Source organism: Phyllostomus discolor, chromosome 11 (assembly GCF_004126475.2).
Source record: "Phyllostomus discolor isolate MPI-MPIP mPhyDis1 chromosome 11, mPhyDis1.pri.v3, whole genome shotgun sequence".
Lineage (NCBI taxonomy): Eukaryota > Metazoa > Chordata > Mammalia > Chiroptera > Phyllostomidae > Phyllostomus > Phyllostomus discolor.
In genome coordinates this window covers 75,107,983-75,129,076 of record NC_040913.2, presented here as the reverse complement: position 1 = coordinate 75,129,076, position 21,094 = coordinate 75,107,983, and positions in this window count along the sequence as shown.

Here is a 21,094-nt window from a genome sequence, read left to right as displayed (position 1 = left end):
CAAGCCTCTGACAATAGAAGCAGTGGGAGAAAGAACTGTATGTGCGGCAGTGAGGGGAGGGAGGCTCATGTTATACAGCACTGCAACTATTCAGACTCTGTGGTAGACGCTTTATGTGCGTTAATTCATTGAGTCCTCTCAATAATAATATCTGACCCTCATTAGATATTTCCCCACTTACATGTGACAGGTACTATTCTAAGCATTTCATATACCTTAATTCCCTCAATCCTTACAACAACCCTATGAGATGAGTATTATTATTATTACTATTATTATTATTATTATTTCTTCTACTAGTGAGGAAGTTAGGTACAACTCTGGTATGATTCATACTCAGCTATTTGTTTGCAAAGCTACAACTTTCCCCCTACTGCATGCTTGCCTCACAGAAACATTGGGAAATTTGTTCTTTTGCTTCTCCGTTAACCCTAAGTACACGTAAGATCAGATCATTGGAATAACTTGTTCAAGGTTGTCATATAGCATGTGATGGAGCAGAGATTTGAAATTCTTCTGAGTGGTTTTGAAACCTACACCTTTTTTTTTGCTGCACCAAACAGACACTTATTAAATCTAGTTACTCTGTGTTGGGTACTCAACCAAAAAAGTCCAAATATGGGAAATGAAAGGAGTACCCATGGCTCAGTTTATTGAAATTCAGAAACAGTAACTCCCCCCACCATTTCTTTTCTTGGTATTCAATCCTCAGAACATAGCTGGATGAGAGGGTGGGGCAGAAAATCCTGAAACACGTGGTCGGTGCCCAGTAAGACAGTGCGGTGGGGCAAGTCGCTGAAGGTCAACTAAGGAGAACTGTCAGAAGATACAGAAAGACTCGCACTGGATTAAGAGAGGTGTCAGGACAGGCTGCAGCTAATGTGGGCGCAGTTTCAGAAACGCTTAGTGACCCTTTATCTGACTCTCAACAAAATAGTGATATAAATAAATTCTTGCCACCTTTATTTCCCAAACTGCTTTCTATTATGGAGAGATTTGTTTGTTTGTTCATTTGCTTGCTTGCTTGCTTTTTTTTTTTAAGTCAGAGAGAGGTCCTTCTCATAAGGGTCATTGCAAATCATTTAGTAAACTATTAAGTGTCTGTGACATGACATAAAATGACAGTCACATCTTGTTCCCTAAACTTCTATCACATGGAACAGTCAGCACAGGCCAAGGCAAATGGCAGAATGATTTAAAAGTTACATTTATAATGAGTTCTCAATAAAAGATACATATGTGTGTGTGTGTGTATATATACATATATGTATATATATGAAAAAACTTGAAAAAGTTTTTTCAAGTGTGTGTGTGTGTGTGTGTGTATAGATATATATAGTTTGTTTGTTAGCTGTGGCCAAACTAATTTGGTATAAATTAATTAGATTGTAAATCTTCTGGGAATTGTATTTTAGTTTTGGAAATAGACACTCATAAGTAAAAATTCCGAAAAAGCACAAGTGCCCAGAACATGACATAGGATGTTGGGGAAAGGGGATTAACTAAAATGACATTTAATCTCGGCTGTTAGTAGGACTAGATAGACAGTGCTTTAAACAAAGAAGAACAAAGTGAAACTTGTATTATTGAGAAAGGGCTCGAGTGAAAATAGAACAGTGTGATGGCAGGCTGAGAGAAGAGAGGATTGGTTGTTTCTGTTGGAGAACTATGGCAAGTGATGTTTGATGGGAAGCTTGGGTGTAGACTGTCAAGGTCAAGTTGAGGAGTTTGGACTTCATAAAATGGAGAATTACCAAAATTTGAAAGAGATGATTAATGGGTGAAAACTACTGTTTTAGGAAAATTGATTAGTTGTTAATATGCACAGTTATTTGGGAGGTATGAGTTCCAGAAGAGAGAATAATAAATGGATAACCTATAGGATATTATTAAAATTTTCCAGCAGGAGGTGATAAGAGGCAGAAGTGAGGTGGCAAGAACTGGAATTCGCTTTTTTTTTTAAAGAAAAAAACAGGGCTTGACAGCTAAAGTCTAGCTGACTGTGTGAAGAAAGGCGAAAGCATTTACTAGGTAATGTGTAGGCAGCACATGATGTTGTCCAAGTACTTCAAAGGAAGGGAAAAGAGAGAGGGAGAGAGAGAAGGAGGGAGGAGCTTTCTGTGGAAGTAAACCAAGAGACCATCAGTAAATGTGGAACCTGTGTGTTTTGGGACACTCGACTCCCTAAAAAATCATCCACTCTGCTTTTGTCTAGTTTCAACATCACCAAGGAAATATCTAATTGTTTGTTGGGCTTCTCATACATATATATCAAGAAAGTACTGGCTGGAAATTGTGAATACGACAGGCTCAAGAAAGTATTATCCCCACTGTAAAGAAATCCTTGGCATTCTTGTCTACAAATATGTTCCCTGTAAATTCGACTAGCTGAATGTGTCTCATTGGGTCCAATTAACTCTGGGCCCTGGACAAGACGGAGGTTCTGAGACCTGCTCTGCTCTGTGCTCAATTAACCAAGGTAGAGCTCCTTATTAGGTTGTCTTGGTGCCAGTTAGTCTAGCTATGTAGTCTCCTTGTATGGTGCACTTCTCATAGCACTGCCCCCCACAAATTTCAATTCCCTGCAGAGAGACAGTCATCATCCCTACACTGTCTAAGACGCAATTTCTCTGTTTCATCCTTTGAAGCTCATTAGAGGAATTGAAATTTTACATAAGTGAATTGATATGGTTGGATCATTTTAGAAGGGACTATAGAGAATAGTATCCTGATATATGCTCACGTTTTGATGGTGATACACTATTCATAAACAGATGTGGCTTTTCAAAGAGAAGATCTAGAAAAATAACTGTGAGTGTCCTATGACTTTCGTTTATACAGTCTTAAGTGACCCATACTGAACCACCACATTGTCTTCCAAACTACAAAGCAATGGTGAGAACTCATCGGATGTGTTCCTATTGATGTAAGTTCCCCTATGAAAGGTGACTATAGAAGGAAAACAAATACTATATGAAGCAATATATGATTATAGGGATGTTCTTGAATGACCTGCAGGTTTATGACTACATGAATTACAAGTGAACATACTGTGGACTCATGTACAGCAGACCAGAAATCTGCAACCATATAAAAAGTTAAACATGTCTCTTTTCTCTTTTTCCTTTCTTTTCCTCCTTTTCTCTTTCTTTATTTCTTCCTTTTTCTATGTGGGAATCTGTGATATAATGCTTCATCATTTCTGTACCTTGATTATATTTTAAAAATAAGAATCAGAAATTCCGTATGATCCACCATGCGTATAGAGAAGGTTGAAATGAAAGGATGTGAATTTGTCTACATAGTTGAGATTAAAAAGAGAACAGAACAGTGTATCTTAGGAAAACAGGTAATATCTCAAAAACCCAAACCCAGGTGTAATCAAATCTCAATTCGATCTAGCATCTTTTCAAATACTTTGCATCTAATAACAGCAGAAATGGGAGTGCGTTACATCTAAATGACATATAGAAGGGGCTCACCCAGATGGCAGATAGAGGTTCTTCGTGGTTGGGTTGGTGTTATTTGATGCGTTTATGACTGTTGCTTAAGCATGTTCAGAATTTTGCAACAGAGGTATGGCTAGTACTTACTGTATCTCATTACAGCCACATCTGCATAAAAGACATATGGAAAATGGATTCCCTCTGCACACTTTACCCCAAATTAACAGTGTACATGGCTATCCAGAAATTTTATTAGGAAAACAAATACTGGAAATTAAAGCAAAGGTGGAATTGTCAGGAAGGAAGTTTGATTCTCAGATTTATTAGTAAGGTGTATTTCAAATGAGCTTTCTATTAATTGCTAGTTGATGGGCTCATTATAAACTGTGTTTGTAACATGGCATCATTTCTCCAAGGCATCCAAGTAATAAAAACACCTTTTCCCATCAAGTGGGCTTTTGTGAAACAGAGTAGAAGAATTCACACTCTTCAATTTAGATAACCAAGCTCAGAAGGAATTCAAGTGAAGGACACATTCCAGGGAAAGCCAAATGACCACACATACATAATGGCAGAATGCTGAAGGATTTGCTAAAGTATACTATGAATGTAAATAATCCTTGCCTGGGTAAATTTTTGTGAGGGTGCTGTACCCCCACACTCCTTGGAATATGTGGAACAGGTTTATTTCTCAGCATTTCTTAGCTTCTGACTTGAGTAGGTTCCCTCTTTTGTTATATCACTTTCTTTTATGGCAGCAATTTTCATGTTTTTATAGCATTTTTACAACCCATGGAAAGGCTTCTTGGCACAAATGTTCACCTCAGATGCTGTCACAAAAGAAGTCCCAGCAGTGGGGAGCAGAGCTTCGTCAACTTGCTCAACCTACCCTTGCCCCGGATCAAAGGGCTCTCAGCCCCGAGGGATCTCAAGTTACCTCACAACCAACTGGATTCTACTCTACCCCGAACCAAGGATGGTGAAGCCCAGACAGAAATCGGGAAGCCTTTCTCTTGAGTGATTCCATAGCCTTGAGCCTCTGCCTTTGGACAACCACACAGGAACCCTTCTGCTGTGCTTGGTATCACTTCACCTAATTTTGTCCTCGGGAGTAGTTTCAGTAGGTAGTTTAGTTCCCTACCAAGACCGGAACCTTGCAGTAAATTGTAAATCAGTTGACTGAGGAACTAAACTTCCTGATCATTTCTTTCTGCCTAGTTCATGCCAGTTCCCAGTGTCCCATATCCAGGATCTGAGCCCTAAAGTCTCAGTTACTTGATGGAACCCTACCTGAATTTATTCAAATGTCTCTGCAATGCTGATGCCCATCCCTAAGACTGCCTAGTCACTGCACTTTGACTCAGTCCTGATTTCCATCCCCTGTCCCTCACCCTCACCTCTGGGTAACACTGGCATAGGTAGGATCAGATTCATCAGTCTGACCTTGGACGATGAGATCTTCCCTATGAGACAATGCAGTGGCCGCAAACTCAGCACACCCTACATGTCCTTTCAGAGCACACCCTGTCTGGCAGCCCAGGCGGCTAGAAGAGCAGAGCTCCTTCTGGCTGCCCAAGGTAAAACCCGTTTTTCAAGAGAATAAGGGGGCCCATAAAGAACCAAGTTCCGAGACATTCCAAACAAATTGAGAGCTAGTATAAGGGAGGGATAATTCTGCTTTATTCATATAATTCTATTACCTGGAAGGACCTGGAGAAGGAGGGAAGGAGGGAGGAAGGAAGGAGGAAAGAAAGAAGGAAGGGAGGGAGGGAGGGAGGGAGGGAGAAAGACAGGGAGAAAGAAATGAGAGAATTATACTAGTAAACCAAAGCCCAGATAAGCAGACTAGACAAGTAAAGCTCAATATTCCTTTCATCCATCCTTATTACCATTTATTTAGTTGGTTAGACATTAAAAGTTAAGACCGAATATCTTGCTTTTGAGTCTGATGCAGTCTGAACTAAAGTCAACCTGAGAAGTGTATGACACTTAGCAAAGGGTAAATCAGCCTCCGTCCTGGTGACACCAAGGGATTGTATTGTTTTTCTTTTCCAGATCCCTCCTTCCAACCCTCCCAGCACTAAGCTTCAGTTATATCAAACCATCTCATATGTGATCCCTCCATACAAATCTGTTTCATGTTTTTTAAAGACAATGTTCTCTATTCTTGGAATTCCTGTTAGTCCCCTTCATACACAGAGAACTTTGTTTGATTTGCCAAAGTCAACATTAAATGTCACTTTCTCTCCAGGGCATTTTCTATAGCACCTGTCCTTGTTTCTATTGGTAGAATAAGCCACCCTCCCCTTAGAAGTTGGACCTACTAGTTTATTCCACTGTGGGTACGAAAGGTAGAGAATATACAAGTGACCAAGGAGATTACAGTACACTAAGGTAGCTATAAATGGTAATCAAGATTATGATGATTCCAAAATACAGTACAAATTTAGACTGATGGATCATGTTCAAAAAGTATTGTTAAATCAACAAGTATTAACAAGTATTGTTTTTTCTGGATAAAATTTTCCATGGCTTTCCAAAAGTTTCTGACTATACTTGGCCTCACTTAATATTTTGTAGTTATCCTGAGTAAAATAGATGTCATATCTTGAAGAAGATAGATGTCCCCAAACCCACAAGGGTTGCTAATACAATGGATAACAAGATGAAAATTCCGAAATGTGTCAACAGCTGGATAGGTAGATAAAATTTAACTTGTGGAATGGGTACTGGGCACTCTCAGAAATTGCTGATAGAATTGTAGATTGATTGATACAATTTTTTTTGAAACTTGGCAATATATATATCAAAAATATAAAATATAACCTTTAAACAAAACTTGTCCTATTTAGGGATGTTTTCAAACAAATAATTATACATACCATTTAATTTTATATTTTATATGCATAAATATTCATTCTATTATTTGAAATAGTAAAAATTGCAAATTGACTACATATCAGTGATATATATAAAGTATGTCAGACATCACCTACTTTAAAAATCATATTATAAACAGTATGTAACTATAAGAGAAATAATAGTAAGCAAAACTGAAAGGCAAAAGACACAGTATGAGATCATTTGAACAATATTTTATAAAGTCACATTATAATTCCACATACAACTCAGAGGTCATTGAGGAGCACACTGAAACTCAGAGAACTAGTTAAAGCTTGATTTCCACCCTTTAATCATGATTTGTGGAAATACAGAACCATCCCCCCAATATTTCTTCTCATTCCAAGGTTCAAACCCTCCTAATTCAGCACCTAAATTTATAGGCAATGTTATTTTCAGGCATCATCACCCCACATCAAATGCCCCATCCTCTTAGCAGTTTCCATAAAATACCCACTCATACCAAACAATTTACGAGTTTGTATTAAAGTCACTGAAAGTCAGGGGTGTGTCTGGGGTGACAGGGATGAGTTATACTGCAATGCACTTGAACTTCCATCACTTCTCTTGGCCTCCATACTCCTGACTCCCCACTCTAATTATGAGACTAGATCATAATTGGGGAACTATGTCAGAAGTAGTGGTAGCAGAGGGCCCTTCTAACTATAGAATTTTAAGATTCAAGGATTATGGTTAAGATAAAATGGTGTAATGAAAATGAGATTACTTTGAAAAGTACAAATCTCCATAAAAATATGCTATTATTTTGATGCTTTGTAGCGCAATGATAAGTAAAATGGCAGGCCCTGAAGAGACTATACACTTCTAGAATAGGATGGAACAGAAGTTTCAGGATAGACATCCTATATAGTGGTTCAAACACCAAAATTCCTGTTTGAAAAGACATCCTATCTCTTCTCCATTTTTTTCCTTCCTCTCCTTCTCACTTCTCTCCTTATTTTACCCGAGAGCATCAGGAGAAAAAGAAGGGACAATCAAAGTGTCATCTCATTGTCCTGATAAGTCTCAAAATGTAAGTATACACACACCTATTATTATGCTACTTTATCTAAAGCTACAGCACAGGGATATGTAATCCTCTATTATATCTTCCGGAGTTTCTAATCTAATTCTTTAACCGTGCACAGCAGTCAGTCAAAAGTAAACTAGTTCATGCATAAAAATTATGAAAAGCCTAGTTCATAGGTAGGAAGGTTGATAAGTATTTGGGGTTAGAAAAGCTGTCAGCTTTTTTACAATTGGTCCAGAAAGGATTAAAATCAAACAAATTTATATTTCATGTTTACTGGATCTGAAAGTATTAGGAAGCCATTGAAATCATGATTGGCCCTTGTTTGTTTTGTTTTGGTTTTTTTTTTATAGTTCTCTCAGAAATTTTAAACAGGTGAGCGTGTAGGAAAATTCAAAGGAAAAAAGACCCTGTCCCTCTCACCATTTTCAAGGAGTGTCATCTATGAATATAAAACATACTTTCAGCTCCATGAAACCTTAGCATTAAGATTATTGCACATTTTATTAGCCTTTCCCAGGCTGTGAAACTAGAAATTCATCTGCCTCTAACCTTTCCACCCAACTCGACTTCATACATAAGTAAAGAGCAAGTTGAAATTACAGGGAGCTGTAAAGAAATGGAAGTTCTCCGCTCTCTTCTTTCAAAACCAATATTAAAATATATGAGGTGCAATTGTCAAACTGAAAAATTGCCAGATGATTCATAAGAAATGAGTGGCCAGCAGGCTAGCCTGACTGCTCCCTTGCATTCCCGATTTTTGATGGGTCTTTGGGAAGGAAGGCGGTGGCTTCCCCTTGAAGTCAGACAGCAGTGAAAGTGGGGGCGAGCGGGCAAAGGGGGAGGAGAATGGCCAGATAATGAACACAGCTGGAAGATAATGCTACTTGGTACAGACGTATGTGTTCAGACGTTAGATTTTTTTTTAGTAAACAGCTTGTAAAGAAACCCCAAGGGACTCAATTTTTCCCTCCCGCTGTTCCTTATCTCTCCCACCCGCCTCCATCTCATCATCTTCCCAAGGAGAAACAAGCATTCCTGTCAGGCACACTTGTAACCTGTCAGGGACCGAACTCTAGCTGAGGCAGCCCGATATTACAGCTAAGTGGATTTACACATTTGAGGGTGAATATCTGCTTTAGCTCTTTAGCTCACTGAGCCATGGCACTGAGGTCTAGCTTGTTGCTCACATGCCACGGCAGCACTGATTATTGTAACCAGTCAGTGAGCATGTGATCAATCCTGTCCCATCTGATCTGGCCCGCAGGGACTGCTTCTTCCTGAAGGGGCCTGAACCAGCCTCTTCATTTCTGTGGTGGGGAGGTAGGACGAACTTGGCAAGAGAGCAAAGGAGATGTGAGACCTTACTCCTGTTCTTCAAAAAGCCCAACACTGCTTCTCTGAGCATTGTGATGAATAATGTTTGAGGCTTTTTTCACATCCTCATTGCCTTCTACTGGGAACTTATGTTGACTTTTCCATTCGTTCATCACACATTTATTGAGATTGTTTATAAAGTTCTAGCAGCTGTCTTTTAAGGCCTTGAATCTAATGAACATGAAAACTCAACTGAGCACATTCACATGGATATGTATACCCTATCTATCTATCTATCTGTCTATCTATCTATCTATCTTCTATTTATCTATTATCTATCTATCTATAGATCTATCATCTATCTATCTATCTATCTCAATCCAAGGGACAAAAGGAAGGCTATGTTGAAGGTTCTCATTGAATGAAGACCTAATATCCTAAAGGAAGAGACAGTTAAGGTATATTGTGGTAAATGGCCAGTACCAAAATCAAAACTATGGAATAAGAAAAAAATGTGTATTGGAATAGTCATGTAAACTCTTGGGAAACGTATTAGTTGAGAAAATCACTTCAATAGAAAATAAAGTTGATGTGTACCTTATTACAGACACATTCATTGTGTGTGAATGATTTGAGAGAAATAGTGTGTTATTAATTAAATTACTTTTGTCCTAGTCCCTCAGGGAGGACATACAAAACTGCTATTTAAAGATACTAATCGAGCAGTGTTAAGTAACACAGAAGTAATGCCTTGAGTTATTTAAAAATGGACATCAAAGCCCCCACTGTTTGCAGTTTAATAAGTAATTATTATTTTTAAAGATTTTATTTATTTATTTTTAGACAGAGGGGACAGGAAGGAGAAAGAGAGGGAGAGAAATATCAATGCAGGGTAGCCTCTTGCACATTCCCTACTGGGGACCTGGCCCCCAACCCAGGCATGTGAGAATGTGCCCTGACTGGGAATCAAACTGGCAACCCTTTGGTTCATAGGCCAGCATTCAATCCACTGAGCCACTCTAGCCAGGATTTAATAAGTAATTCTTATACAGAGGGGACAGAGCCCTTCTCCATTCCAGTATAGTGATTGTTCAAATGCTATTAGACATCAGGAGCTAGAACAGCATTGGAGATGATCCATAAAATGATAACAACAAACCCAAAAGTCAGTTTCAGGATCAGCTGAGAGCAACAGTCTCCATGGCTGGTAGAGGAATTATAGATTTAGTGAGGGTAGAGACCACCAGGCAAAGAATGCTTCAAAAGAGATCATTACTGACAAGATCAACGTGTGTCCACTCTCTTGCTGTAAAGGAGTGTTTCTCAACCTTGACTACTCAATAGAATCACCTAGAGAACTTAAAAAGAAAAAAACAAAAACACTGATGCCTGAGCCTTATCCTCAGGGATACAGAGTCAACTTTAGCATGAAACCCTGTCATCAGTGATTAGAATCCTCAAGGTTCTAATGTGCAGCCAGAGTTAAGGACTACTAGCATCAGTGAAAACAACTCTTAGGAGATATATAATCTAATATATAATACATATTAATATATAATGAATGAGAGGGGGCACCCCAAAACCTGGAATTTATTTATAAAAATTATATATTTATTCTTACATGTTTAAACTTCAGTCACCTTCAAAGTACTCTCCATTTGATGCAACATACCGATCACTATGTTTTTCCCCTGCTCAAAACAGTTTATGAACTCATTGATTTTAATGCCTTTTAGTGCTTCTGTTATTTTTTGTTTCACTACTTCCACATCAGCAAAATGTGTCCCTTGGAGGGCTCTTTTCATCCAGGAAAACAAACAAACAAAAAAAGTTGCATGGGAAGAGATCTGGTGAATAGAGAGGGTGGGGCATGGGTGTGATGCCAATTTTGGTCAAAAACTGCTTAACACTCAGCACTGTGTGGGCAGGTGTGCTCGTAAATCACCCATCATGAAATGGGCAAACATGTTGAAAGAGCCCTCATAAGAAATTGACTGAAGCCAAACGCAGCCTCTCGCGACAATGCCAGCTGGTACACTGATACAGATGGGTTCCTAGAACGCTCAGCTAGTGGGGGGAAGCCTGTACCACAAGGGGCCTACACATATATTGAGTGGCATTAATACATTCTTAGTAGATTAATCAAGAAATGGCCTATATCTTTGCAATGAAGCTGAACTACTCCCATAGGCAAGAAGGATTTCACAATAATTTTTAAAGGTATATAATTTTTATTTACTTTGTGAGTAAGGAAAGACAAAGTTTTAGACATGGGGCACTGATGTAGGACAATGAGGATTTGAGTGATTAAAGAAAATATTTAATAGTTTCTTTTTAATTTCTTCTGTTTTTGAAAATACTCTCTTTTCTAGGGTAATTCTCTTTACTATTTATTTAGAACCTATATTTCTCTTAAGGAGTTGCCTCACCTGTCAGGTGGGAAACAATGAAACAGTGCACTAACATGTATATCATAGAATCCTTCTGTAGGACTAAATTAATACTTTTTGTTCTTTTTTACATTAATTTATTTTATAGCTATCAAAAATTGAAAATCATTAAGCATCTTCTACTCAGGTACTGAATACATTAAAATTTTTTATCTTTTTTCTGTAAAGTGCTCTTCAAAGATATTTCAAATAATTTCTAAACATGATTGAGTATTGATTCAAAATCAAGCTCCAGTTAGGAAATGTTATAATAAAGAAAACTCGGCAATATCTGTGGTGGAAGTCTGATTGCTTTATCATGCATTACCATATGCAGCTCACATGAACTTTCATGTTCCGATTCCAAAAGAAGAGAAACTGAAGGGAAGGAAATTTGAGTGACTCTCCTAAAGATGATAGTGGGTCAAGAATAAAACATTAAACACACCCGCTTTCCTGTGAATGTTAACGTTGGGTTGGGTAACTCGTAGATCACAGGGAAATCCAGCAAGACAGCCATCCAGAATGAGATCTGTTTCGCAGTTTGCTTATCACGTGTGTGACTGGACCACATTGCTGCACTTCAGGATCCTCATCTCTAACGTGGAGATAGTGTCAGCACTTCACATTGTTGTCAAGTTTTAGTGAGATTAGTATGCCAATCTCTGAGTATAGCAAGTGCGTAATAGATGGAAGTTATTCTCAATCACAATAGTTATAGTTTTCTTATCAAGAGGATTCGGTTTGTGTCCAAATAGACAGTTTCCTGGATCAGAATTAGTATAAAATCTTTAAAATGTGTCAAAAGAATAAGCTTTGTGAGGGTAGGTGGTGTATTTTTTGTTGTGAATAGTAACTAATATATATTCACTGCTGGAGAAGGCAGTGAATATATATTCACTGGAGAAGAGAACTTCAGTTCCCATATAACCTCATTTGGAAGCTGAACTATGAGAGACAAAGAGGAAGATGCTGTTATTGCTGTCTCCTGCAAACAGATCGCATGCTGCACTAGCGGCTTGAGGAGAGGGGCAGAATCAGAGGTCAGTGTGGGAAAGTTCTTAAAGATCTAGTACAAACATTTTTTAACAGATGAAATCTGAACTCGAGATAAAAGACGTACCCAAAACCCCATTGCTAGTTCACATATTGATGGGGCAAGAGCCCATATCTCCAGATTCCCCATTATTTTCTCAACTAAATCATTCTTCCCTTTGAAATACTTTTCTCTGTTATTAAGTTGCTGTCTAAGCTTAGCATTTCCACGTTTGATTAGTCACAGTCTTGCAGCTTTACTTTCTGTGGCTCACCCTCCAAAGTCGACATGCCTTGTCTACCCCATGAAAATGGAAGGCCTCTCTGTGGTGATCAGGTGCTCACCACGGAAGGCCCTGAGATGACAGGGTCAAACCATCCCCCCAGAGGAGACAGGAAACAGCGAAACCACGAGAAACCTCGGCGTGAAGCTTCTGGGTCATATTTTAATCAAAATTCCAGTGAAAGTACACCATACTCTTCACATAGAAGGAAATATGGAGAATAACTCAGCCAGTAATGCTCAGGGGGTTCAGAATATATATTCTCTATCCAACACCAAAGGGAGGAGACGCTAATTTGGATCTAATGTAAAAATTGGAAGTCAGAGCTGTGGTACCACAAAATCAAGTACCACTTGTTTGGAAAGGGAAGAAAAATTTAATTCATTTTAATATTAACATTTTAGGAATTAACTTTAAATTAATTACAAATCCAATATTATCTGTTTCTTGATTCCTATGAGATAGGCAGTACTATCTTCATCAGAGAGGTTGAGTGATTTGCTCAAAGGGACCCAGCCCCCCAGTTAGGAATCCAGGACCAGAGAGCAGTTTGAGTTCCATCATGGCATTCCTTCTAACACAACACTAATTGCCCCCAACTTATTTGAAATACTGTGTTTTCTGGACTAAAAATAAATAAATAAATAAATAAATAAATAAACTGAAATATATGTAGCACTTTGAGGTTTTATTAAATGATTTCCTGTAGCACTTTCAACATAAGCTGTGTAGACAGACTACAAAGACAAAACCAGAACTGGAAAAAAATCTTAAAGGTCAACTGGTTTGGGAGGGCAGCCCAGGAAGTCATCTCAATTTTCGTGTGTTTTTGATATATGGATCCAAACACAATCTGAAAAAGACTAACCTAATACCTCTCTGACCCAGAGTTGACCCAAACGTAATCCTAACTTGCAGAAGAAGGAAAGCAGAAGTTGCAGGTTGGAGGCCATCAATCTTATAGCATATCCGAGATGAAAAACACCCACCAACTAGCCGGAAAAAGGCTTCTGGTCCAAAAAGTGAAGGAAAACAAATATCAGGCAGGAGTAGTTTAGATGCACACAAAAAAGGAGTGTGATTTTAAGTGTAATAAAGATCTTTTTCATTGGCAAAAGTTCTCTGTATATAAACTGCTTATGTGTACACACACATGTACAGGCACAGTAACACTGTTCATTTTTATGCAGCTAGTACATGCTGAGATTTACCTAGAAAACCAGTGTAGGAAAAGCAATGGAAGATAGAGCGATGGCCAACCTTCTCTCATAAAAGTATAAAATGTGACTGACTGTATTAATTAGCATTTTCCAGAGAGGCTGAACTAATAGTATGTATACATATGTATATATAACTCCATTATACATATATGCATATATATCAAGAAAAATAAAGACATCTTTGAAATTTTCTATGAGTAACATGTACATCATTACTGTTTCCAGGTGCATAACATAATGATTCAATATTCATATGTATTATAAAATGATCATCACAATAAATCCAATTTAACATCAATCACATAGTGATACTTTTTTTCTTGTGATGAGAACTTATAAGACCTACTACTCTCTTAGCAACTTTGAAACATGCAATCTAATATTATTAAGTGTGGTCACCATTAAGTAATAGTGCCTATATGTGAGATGAAATTGTTAGAAGTAATTGGCTTACTGGCTAATGCAACTATCGAGGCTGGCAAATTTCAAAATCTGCAAGGTGTGTTGTCCACTTGGAGACTCAGGAGAGTTGATAGTTCAGTTTCAGTACTTGGGGGAGAATCAGCCTTTTGATTCTATTCTGTCCTTCAACTGAGTCAATGAGGTTCACCCACATTAGGGGGGCAATCTGCTTCACTCAGTCCCCCAAATTAAATGCTAATCTCACCCAAAACACCCTCCAGAAACACCTAGAGTAATTTTTTACCAAATGTCTGGACACTTTGTAGCCCAGTCAAGCCGATGCATAAAATTAACCACAACAATGGCTAAAAGTAAAGAGACCAATGTTACAACAAGTGCACAGAATTTATAAAGCCAAGTGAATATGGCCCTCCAATGTTATTTCCTGGTAGAAATATCTCTAGAATACCCTTAAGTTAGGTGTGTCAGCAAAGGACAAGCACATCCAAGAAAAGACATCCAAAACTAAGTCTAGGTTACATGAAAGATCAAGTGGGCATGTAATCCAGTTGTCTTGAACTGAAAATCAAAGGAAACACAGGGTGATCCCTTCACCCCTGCTCAGGCAAAGGGCATGAATATGGAAGGTTTTGTATTGCCATAGAAGTGTGGTGTGTGTGTGTGTGTATCTGTGTGTATGTGTGTGAGAGAAAGAGAGAACTGACTTGCATTTTTAAAAACCTTCCTCCACTGGCAGATACAGCAAATGGAAGTGGAATCCAGGATTTCTCTACCTTTAGAGTAGTCTTGACGATTGCCATTTTGGAGGAAAAGCACTGAATTCTGAAAGTCAGAGAATGTGTCTGATTTTGTGAACAATGTTGCCTGTAATTAGCACTTTTTAAAAGAAGCTGAGCAGGTAAAAGTCAAAACAAACAGAAATGTAAGAAGGCTTTACAAATTGTTAGCTAAGTGTGATTTTCAAGAGCTTATTTTTGACCTCCTGACACAATCCACATAGGAGTTTTCTAATGTCTTCCCCCATATTTTCTATTTTATACAATCAGATACTGAATAATACACCTCATTACTAAATATCTAACATGGATCCAATAGTACATAGTTACATTTTGACACTTTTAGATCCATTCATGTGTTTGATTCTTACAAAATGTCCTTGATGCTGGCAGAAGGGGTGTCGTATCTCCAATTTACAAATGAAAATACTGAGGCACAATTCAGAACAGTGACTTTTTTAATGTTACCTAAAATGTGATTTGCAGATCTGGGAAGGCATTAGACTTTCTAATTTTTATACCACAATGCCATAAATTTCTCCACAGTTTTCCCATTACTTCCATTTAGTCATTGAAGATCTTTTTTAAAAAAAAAACACAACAAACTTTGGCCGTGGCAGGTGTGGCTCAGTGGATTGAGCACGGGCTGCGAACCAGGCATCGCAGGTTCGATTTCCAGTCAGGGCACATGCCTAGGTTGCAAGCCATGACCCCCAGCAACTGCATATTGATGTCTCTCTCTCTCTCTCTCTCTCTCAAAATAAATAAATAAAATCTTTAAAAAAACAATAAAAAACCCTTTGTTTTATAAAGTTAGGTGATAGATATTTGTTCCCTTTCCTATTTTGCATGGGCTGAACAACTCAATTATATCTGAATCGCAGGCCCTACCATTTTGTAGCTGCCTGGCATCCACCTGTATCCCTGTGCATGAGATGAAAACCTGACGCATTTGCTCAGACCCTCTCTTCTATTGCTTAAGCAATGCAGAAAACATTACCCTAATAGCACTCAGTGTGTGCTATCTCCCAGCACAGCTGTCGTGTAGTCCTTCCAAGCTCAGCCATTAGGGAGTCTTACCAATGGCAGAGCCCAACGAGAGCGGCAACTCCAGACACTTGTCCCCTAATAACATCCATTTCGCTTTCCTAGCTAATTCCAGGAAAGAGAGCCTGTCCAGAAAGGTTTCACAGTCCATCACTCTCCCTTTATTGCCATATCCCCACCTCCCCTTGAGGGGCAGTTTGTGAGCCAACTCCCAAACATAGGCATTGGAGGAAAAGATTAAGCATGGCTTGGAGGCAGCCTCTTTATCAAATGAACCCATAGAGTTTGAGCAAAAGCAAGCCTCAGAAAGACAGATCTGCTTTGGCAACTGGTCCACCAGTGAGGATGCCTGTAGGAAAAGCAATCGGCATCCGAGATGAAAAATGGCAAACTGTTCTGGCTGCCTCAGAAGACAACAGCTTGAAGTTGTCTCCTCTTGCTTGGTAAAATAATTGGAACTGATTGTCAGTGAGCTTTGGAGATCACACTACTGATCTGTTGTGGGTAGGCTCGGAGTTTTCTAGAAGTGAGAATGGAAGATGAGAATGCCAGATATTTATTAAAAACTTGATTTACACTCACTTCCTTAATTTCTTTGAATATGTAAAGGTATAAATGTGGATTTTCCATCAGAGATCTCGGTTTAAATCCCAGCTCTGTTCTTTATTAGTTGTGTTACTTAGAACAATTTACTGACATGATATTAAACTCAAGTTTCTCAGTCTGTAAACTGGAGGATAATCATGCCTACCTTCTTAAGTCATTGTTTGCATTAAAATCTAGATATAATTTGTGCTATATGTAATACACATGCTTCATAGAATATAGAGTCTCTCTCATGAAATCGTGTCTAATTACTACTTATTACAAAAGCCACGTGATTGAGGCTGATTTTCATTTTAGCAGCGAGAACAGTGAGGCTCAGATTTCCGTGACTTGCCCAAGATTACAAAGCTGAAAAAAATAAAGCTAATAGCCAAACATGTAAATAATTAGTTCTGTCGTTCCAGAGACTGGACAAGGGATCAAAAATTAAAAGGAGCCTTCAATTCTTCCCCTTGGCTTCTTTCTCCAAAGTACATGAGATTTTCATCCTTGAATGAATGTACTTACTGTTAAAGAGGTTCGTTAAAAAATGATGATGTAATTGGTCATGAGTAGTAGCAGGAGAAGGAAAATCTGGTTGGGAGGGGCATAGGAATCATACACATTCTTCATTCACTTCATTTACTTCCTAGAAAAAGCTTAAGATAAATGAATAGGGACATATTTTTTAGACTGGGAAAACGTAAAAGGAATGACTAAACACATTTATCTACAGAGGAGGACACGGACATGATATATGGTTCTCCTATCTGAATCAGTAGGAGGAAGGAGGTAAATTAGTTAGAAAAGGATAAGAAATAGTCATTTGCTTATGTACTTTAGACCTAGTTAGCTTTTGCACAGTGTTGTTACCATCTATTGACAAGCTGATAGAGGACATGCTGTCATGAAACTCTTCAGCTCGTATGATACCCTTCCTGAGGGGTCAGACTCTTCCAGCATACCAAGGAGGCTATTTCTGAAGAGAATCACTGCGGGATCCTATGGGCTAACAACTTATTTCTCAGCCTCTGCCCTCCTGAATCATTATCACCACTACGCTGCCATTCTGCAGCTGTGCCCCTGGTGTCCAGGCATAGCAAGAGGCCTCACGGTGTGCCAGGCTGTAAGTGCTTTATATCCTCACGGCAGTCCTAGCAGGTAATACTAATGTCACCCCCATGAGTTAGTGGGAATGATGAGTTCCATATAAGTGAAGACAATTTGTCTTTTATCACGCAGCTAGAAAACGATGACATTGGCATTGGAACTTAAGCCGTGTTGCTCTGGAGCACAGTCTTATACCCAAGACGATACACCCAACGCCAATTCTTCTCAACTATCTGTGGTCAAAGACTTGACTTACTTTGTTTTATAACATGTTAAAAGCAACTATTTTTATAAACTACACTAAAAATCAGTAGAAAAATGAAATTAAATATATGTCCATATTAGAACCTAATTTTATATTATTATAAGACATAGCATGGATGAAATTACTCTGTAAATTGCCATAAAAATCTGTCAGTGCTCACTCTCACCTTCTTTATGGACCATGGTCCATTAGGGGTCCCCCAAACAATGCTGCAATGGTGAGTCGCAGTGCTCCAAGCTCAGGTGGCTGACTGGAGCTCTGTACATTTTGTGTCACTGGAATGAGTGATGCTGGTTGCTCCGCAACAAAGTCTACTCTGGTGATGTGAACTTCTAGACCTGTGTCCTCCAACCAGCTAGGTTAACCAGTCATCTCTTGCACACCGATAGCAGATTGAGGGACCCATGAGAACAGAAGTTATGATTCAATTTATGTCATACTAAAGGAAGCCTAATGTTCCAGTACATCAACTTATAAAACAAATTTTGCAAAGTTTCTTTTTAAGAATTAGCCATTTTCTTTCCCCCAATTGCTCTTGTATCTATAAATTCCCTATTTCCTCCTGTTTTCTTATGACAAAAAGTATTTGCCACATTTTCTGAAAAATAATAGGTATTCAGTGAAAGTTTATGGTTGAAAATTCACATTTATTTCAACAAATACTATTCATATCAAACCTCCAGGTCTGAACAACACCGTATGAGTACTACCTGAGTCTGAAATGATGACATATTTTCCCTGACTGGAGGTTTAGTACTAAAGGGAAAATATTATAGACAAACATCCTAAGTGATGATTTATTCAAATGAAGCAAGGGTGATTAAGAAGGAAAGAGTTAAACTCGGAAGTCTTTACCACTCTGCTTTATTAAAAAATTCCAATATTTTAATATCCATGTTATAAACTTAATGTTCTTATTATTATAACTTGGAGGCTCAGTGCATGATTGCTCATACAATAAAAACTGTCTTCGTAATAAAATTTCGTGTAAAAGTCTTTAAATTAAGAGTGCCAAGTTCCATGTTAGTCTTCAAAAATGTAATTAGTCATTGTTTTTCTAACAGTTCATAAATATGAGTCATACATAATGAAAGCATGAAGTTTGTCACACACAGAGATCAAAAAATCAATCTCAGCACCTATTAAATACTGAGAACTTCACTAGGGACTGATGGGCGGGGGTAAAAATGGAATATAAAACTGGGTTCTGCTCCAGTCGCATGTAGATTGGTTGGGAACACAGGAAATGAAATGAGGCAGTGGTGAGCTTCCCTTTGTACAGCACCCCTGCACCCACCCACTGACCCACCCACCCCCCGGGCCTAATGAAAGCCCACAATGAAAGAAGAATGCCTGGGCTCCCATTAGCTGTCACACTGTTCGGTCGCTCCACAAGCGCTAAGGGGGTCAGAGCACAGGTGAATGCTGTACAACCACTGTCAGTATCTTTTCTGATGCTTACTGTCTGAATTTTAAACTTGTCACAGACTTAAAGGTGTTTGGCCTAACATCCCTCCTACAGAAGAGTGAGTTTTGAATTAGCTGCTAGAAAGCAATGTACCTTGACCTTCCCCTCCTTCCTTTTACTTGCTTTTTCTGCTAACACATATAAGGTCACAGGCAGGGTTCAGGGTGCCTTTAGGTCTATAAATCTACAATCTACATTGCCCTTCCCTGCCCACACTGGGTTCAAACCATAAACTCACCTTTTCCAGTTAGACTTTACCCTTGTCTGTGTAGCAGTCACAAGAATCTCACCGTATTTCTCATAACCATGAAAATAGTTGAAAAAATTTGCAGTCTTTGGGAAAAGCAGGCACATTTCTCAACTTTCCCTTCTATTGAAGTAATGTCATTATTCCTCTCCACTTTTTTTTTCTTTCTGAGGTGTTTAGCTTTGTCCTTTTCACATAGCTTCCATCATTTGGAACAAATTTCCTATTATCATCAATATAGGTACCTCTTACTTCAAGATGGACTGATACGGTGAAGTCCCTGAAGAAGAGCAGGGACAAAGAAAGCATGTTTTATGGTGCTGACTAAACAGAATGGAACAGTTACATAAATATTTTTCTTACAACAGACACATTCACACAGCTATCCTTTAAAGAAGATAGGAGAGAAATTGCTCCTGCTAAAACGGGTTGGGGGAGGGATTATCTAGAGAAGGCTAGGCTATGCTGTGGTAATACGTAAACTCCCGAATTCTAGTGATTGTGTACAAAACTTGTTTTACTTTTTCTTTTTGTGAAGGTAAGTGTAAAAGTCCCTGGCACTTCTCTGCCCAAAGTGACTCAAGGAACCAGGCTGTTTTCACTGTATGGAACCCTTTTAGCCCAGGGCAGACTTTCTTGGACTCCAGGAAAAACTTAAGACTTGATGACCTAAGGCCATTATATTCATGGGTACCATGAATATAATAACATAACTTCTTTCTTACACAGCTAGAATGTACCTACTATGTATGTACCACCCTGGAAAGAACTGAGGAAAGAATCACACAAATAATTTTCTCTGAGCCTTAACTTGCCCATAGAACTTCAGCTCTGAAAGACGACAGTAGGGTCTCCTTGGAGTTATTACTATACTACATCTTCTGTATTCTACCATCCCAAAGAGAAGAGTGTCGAGAATTACTTAAGAGATGTTATGGCCTAGCCAGGGAGTGATGTGAAACCCTTTAACCCACTTTCAATTGGCCAGAAAGCTCCTGCCTGTTTGCAACAAGTCCAGGAAATAGACTCTTCCTGTGTGCCCAGAAAAAGGAAAATAGGTTTATTTTTTTCCTACGTATAGCCATTCTTTGTCATAGGAGCAACATAGGCAGGTAGCATTGTAAGTCTTTATCTTACAGATCAATTTCTCCTGGCAGACCATCTGACATAATTTACATAATGTACTTAACATTATACTGGAACATAGTAAATGCTAGAAGAGTTTTCTCTTATAGTTTTTATTATTGTTATGATCATCATCAACAGTGTTATTACTACCATTATTTTATGACTTACACAATGCGCTATTAGAAATGCTCTTCAGAAGTCTTTGATCCTTGAGAAAACAGAGAAGTTCCTAAAGGTACCACCTAGCCCTCCTCAGCTAGTTCATGGCCATGGTCCCGGAATTGTTTATCAGTTTATCTTATTCTCCACTCAGAACGCAGAATGGACCTGTCTCTCAGAGAAGGGACCCCTCTCACTAGAGGAGGTGCTGTGGCAGCTGGAAG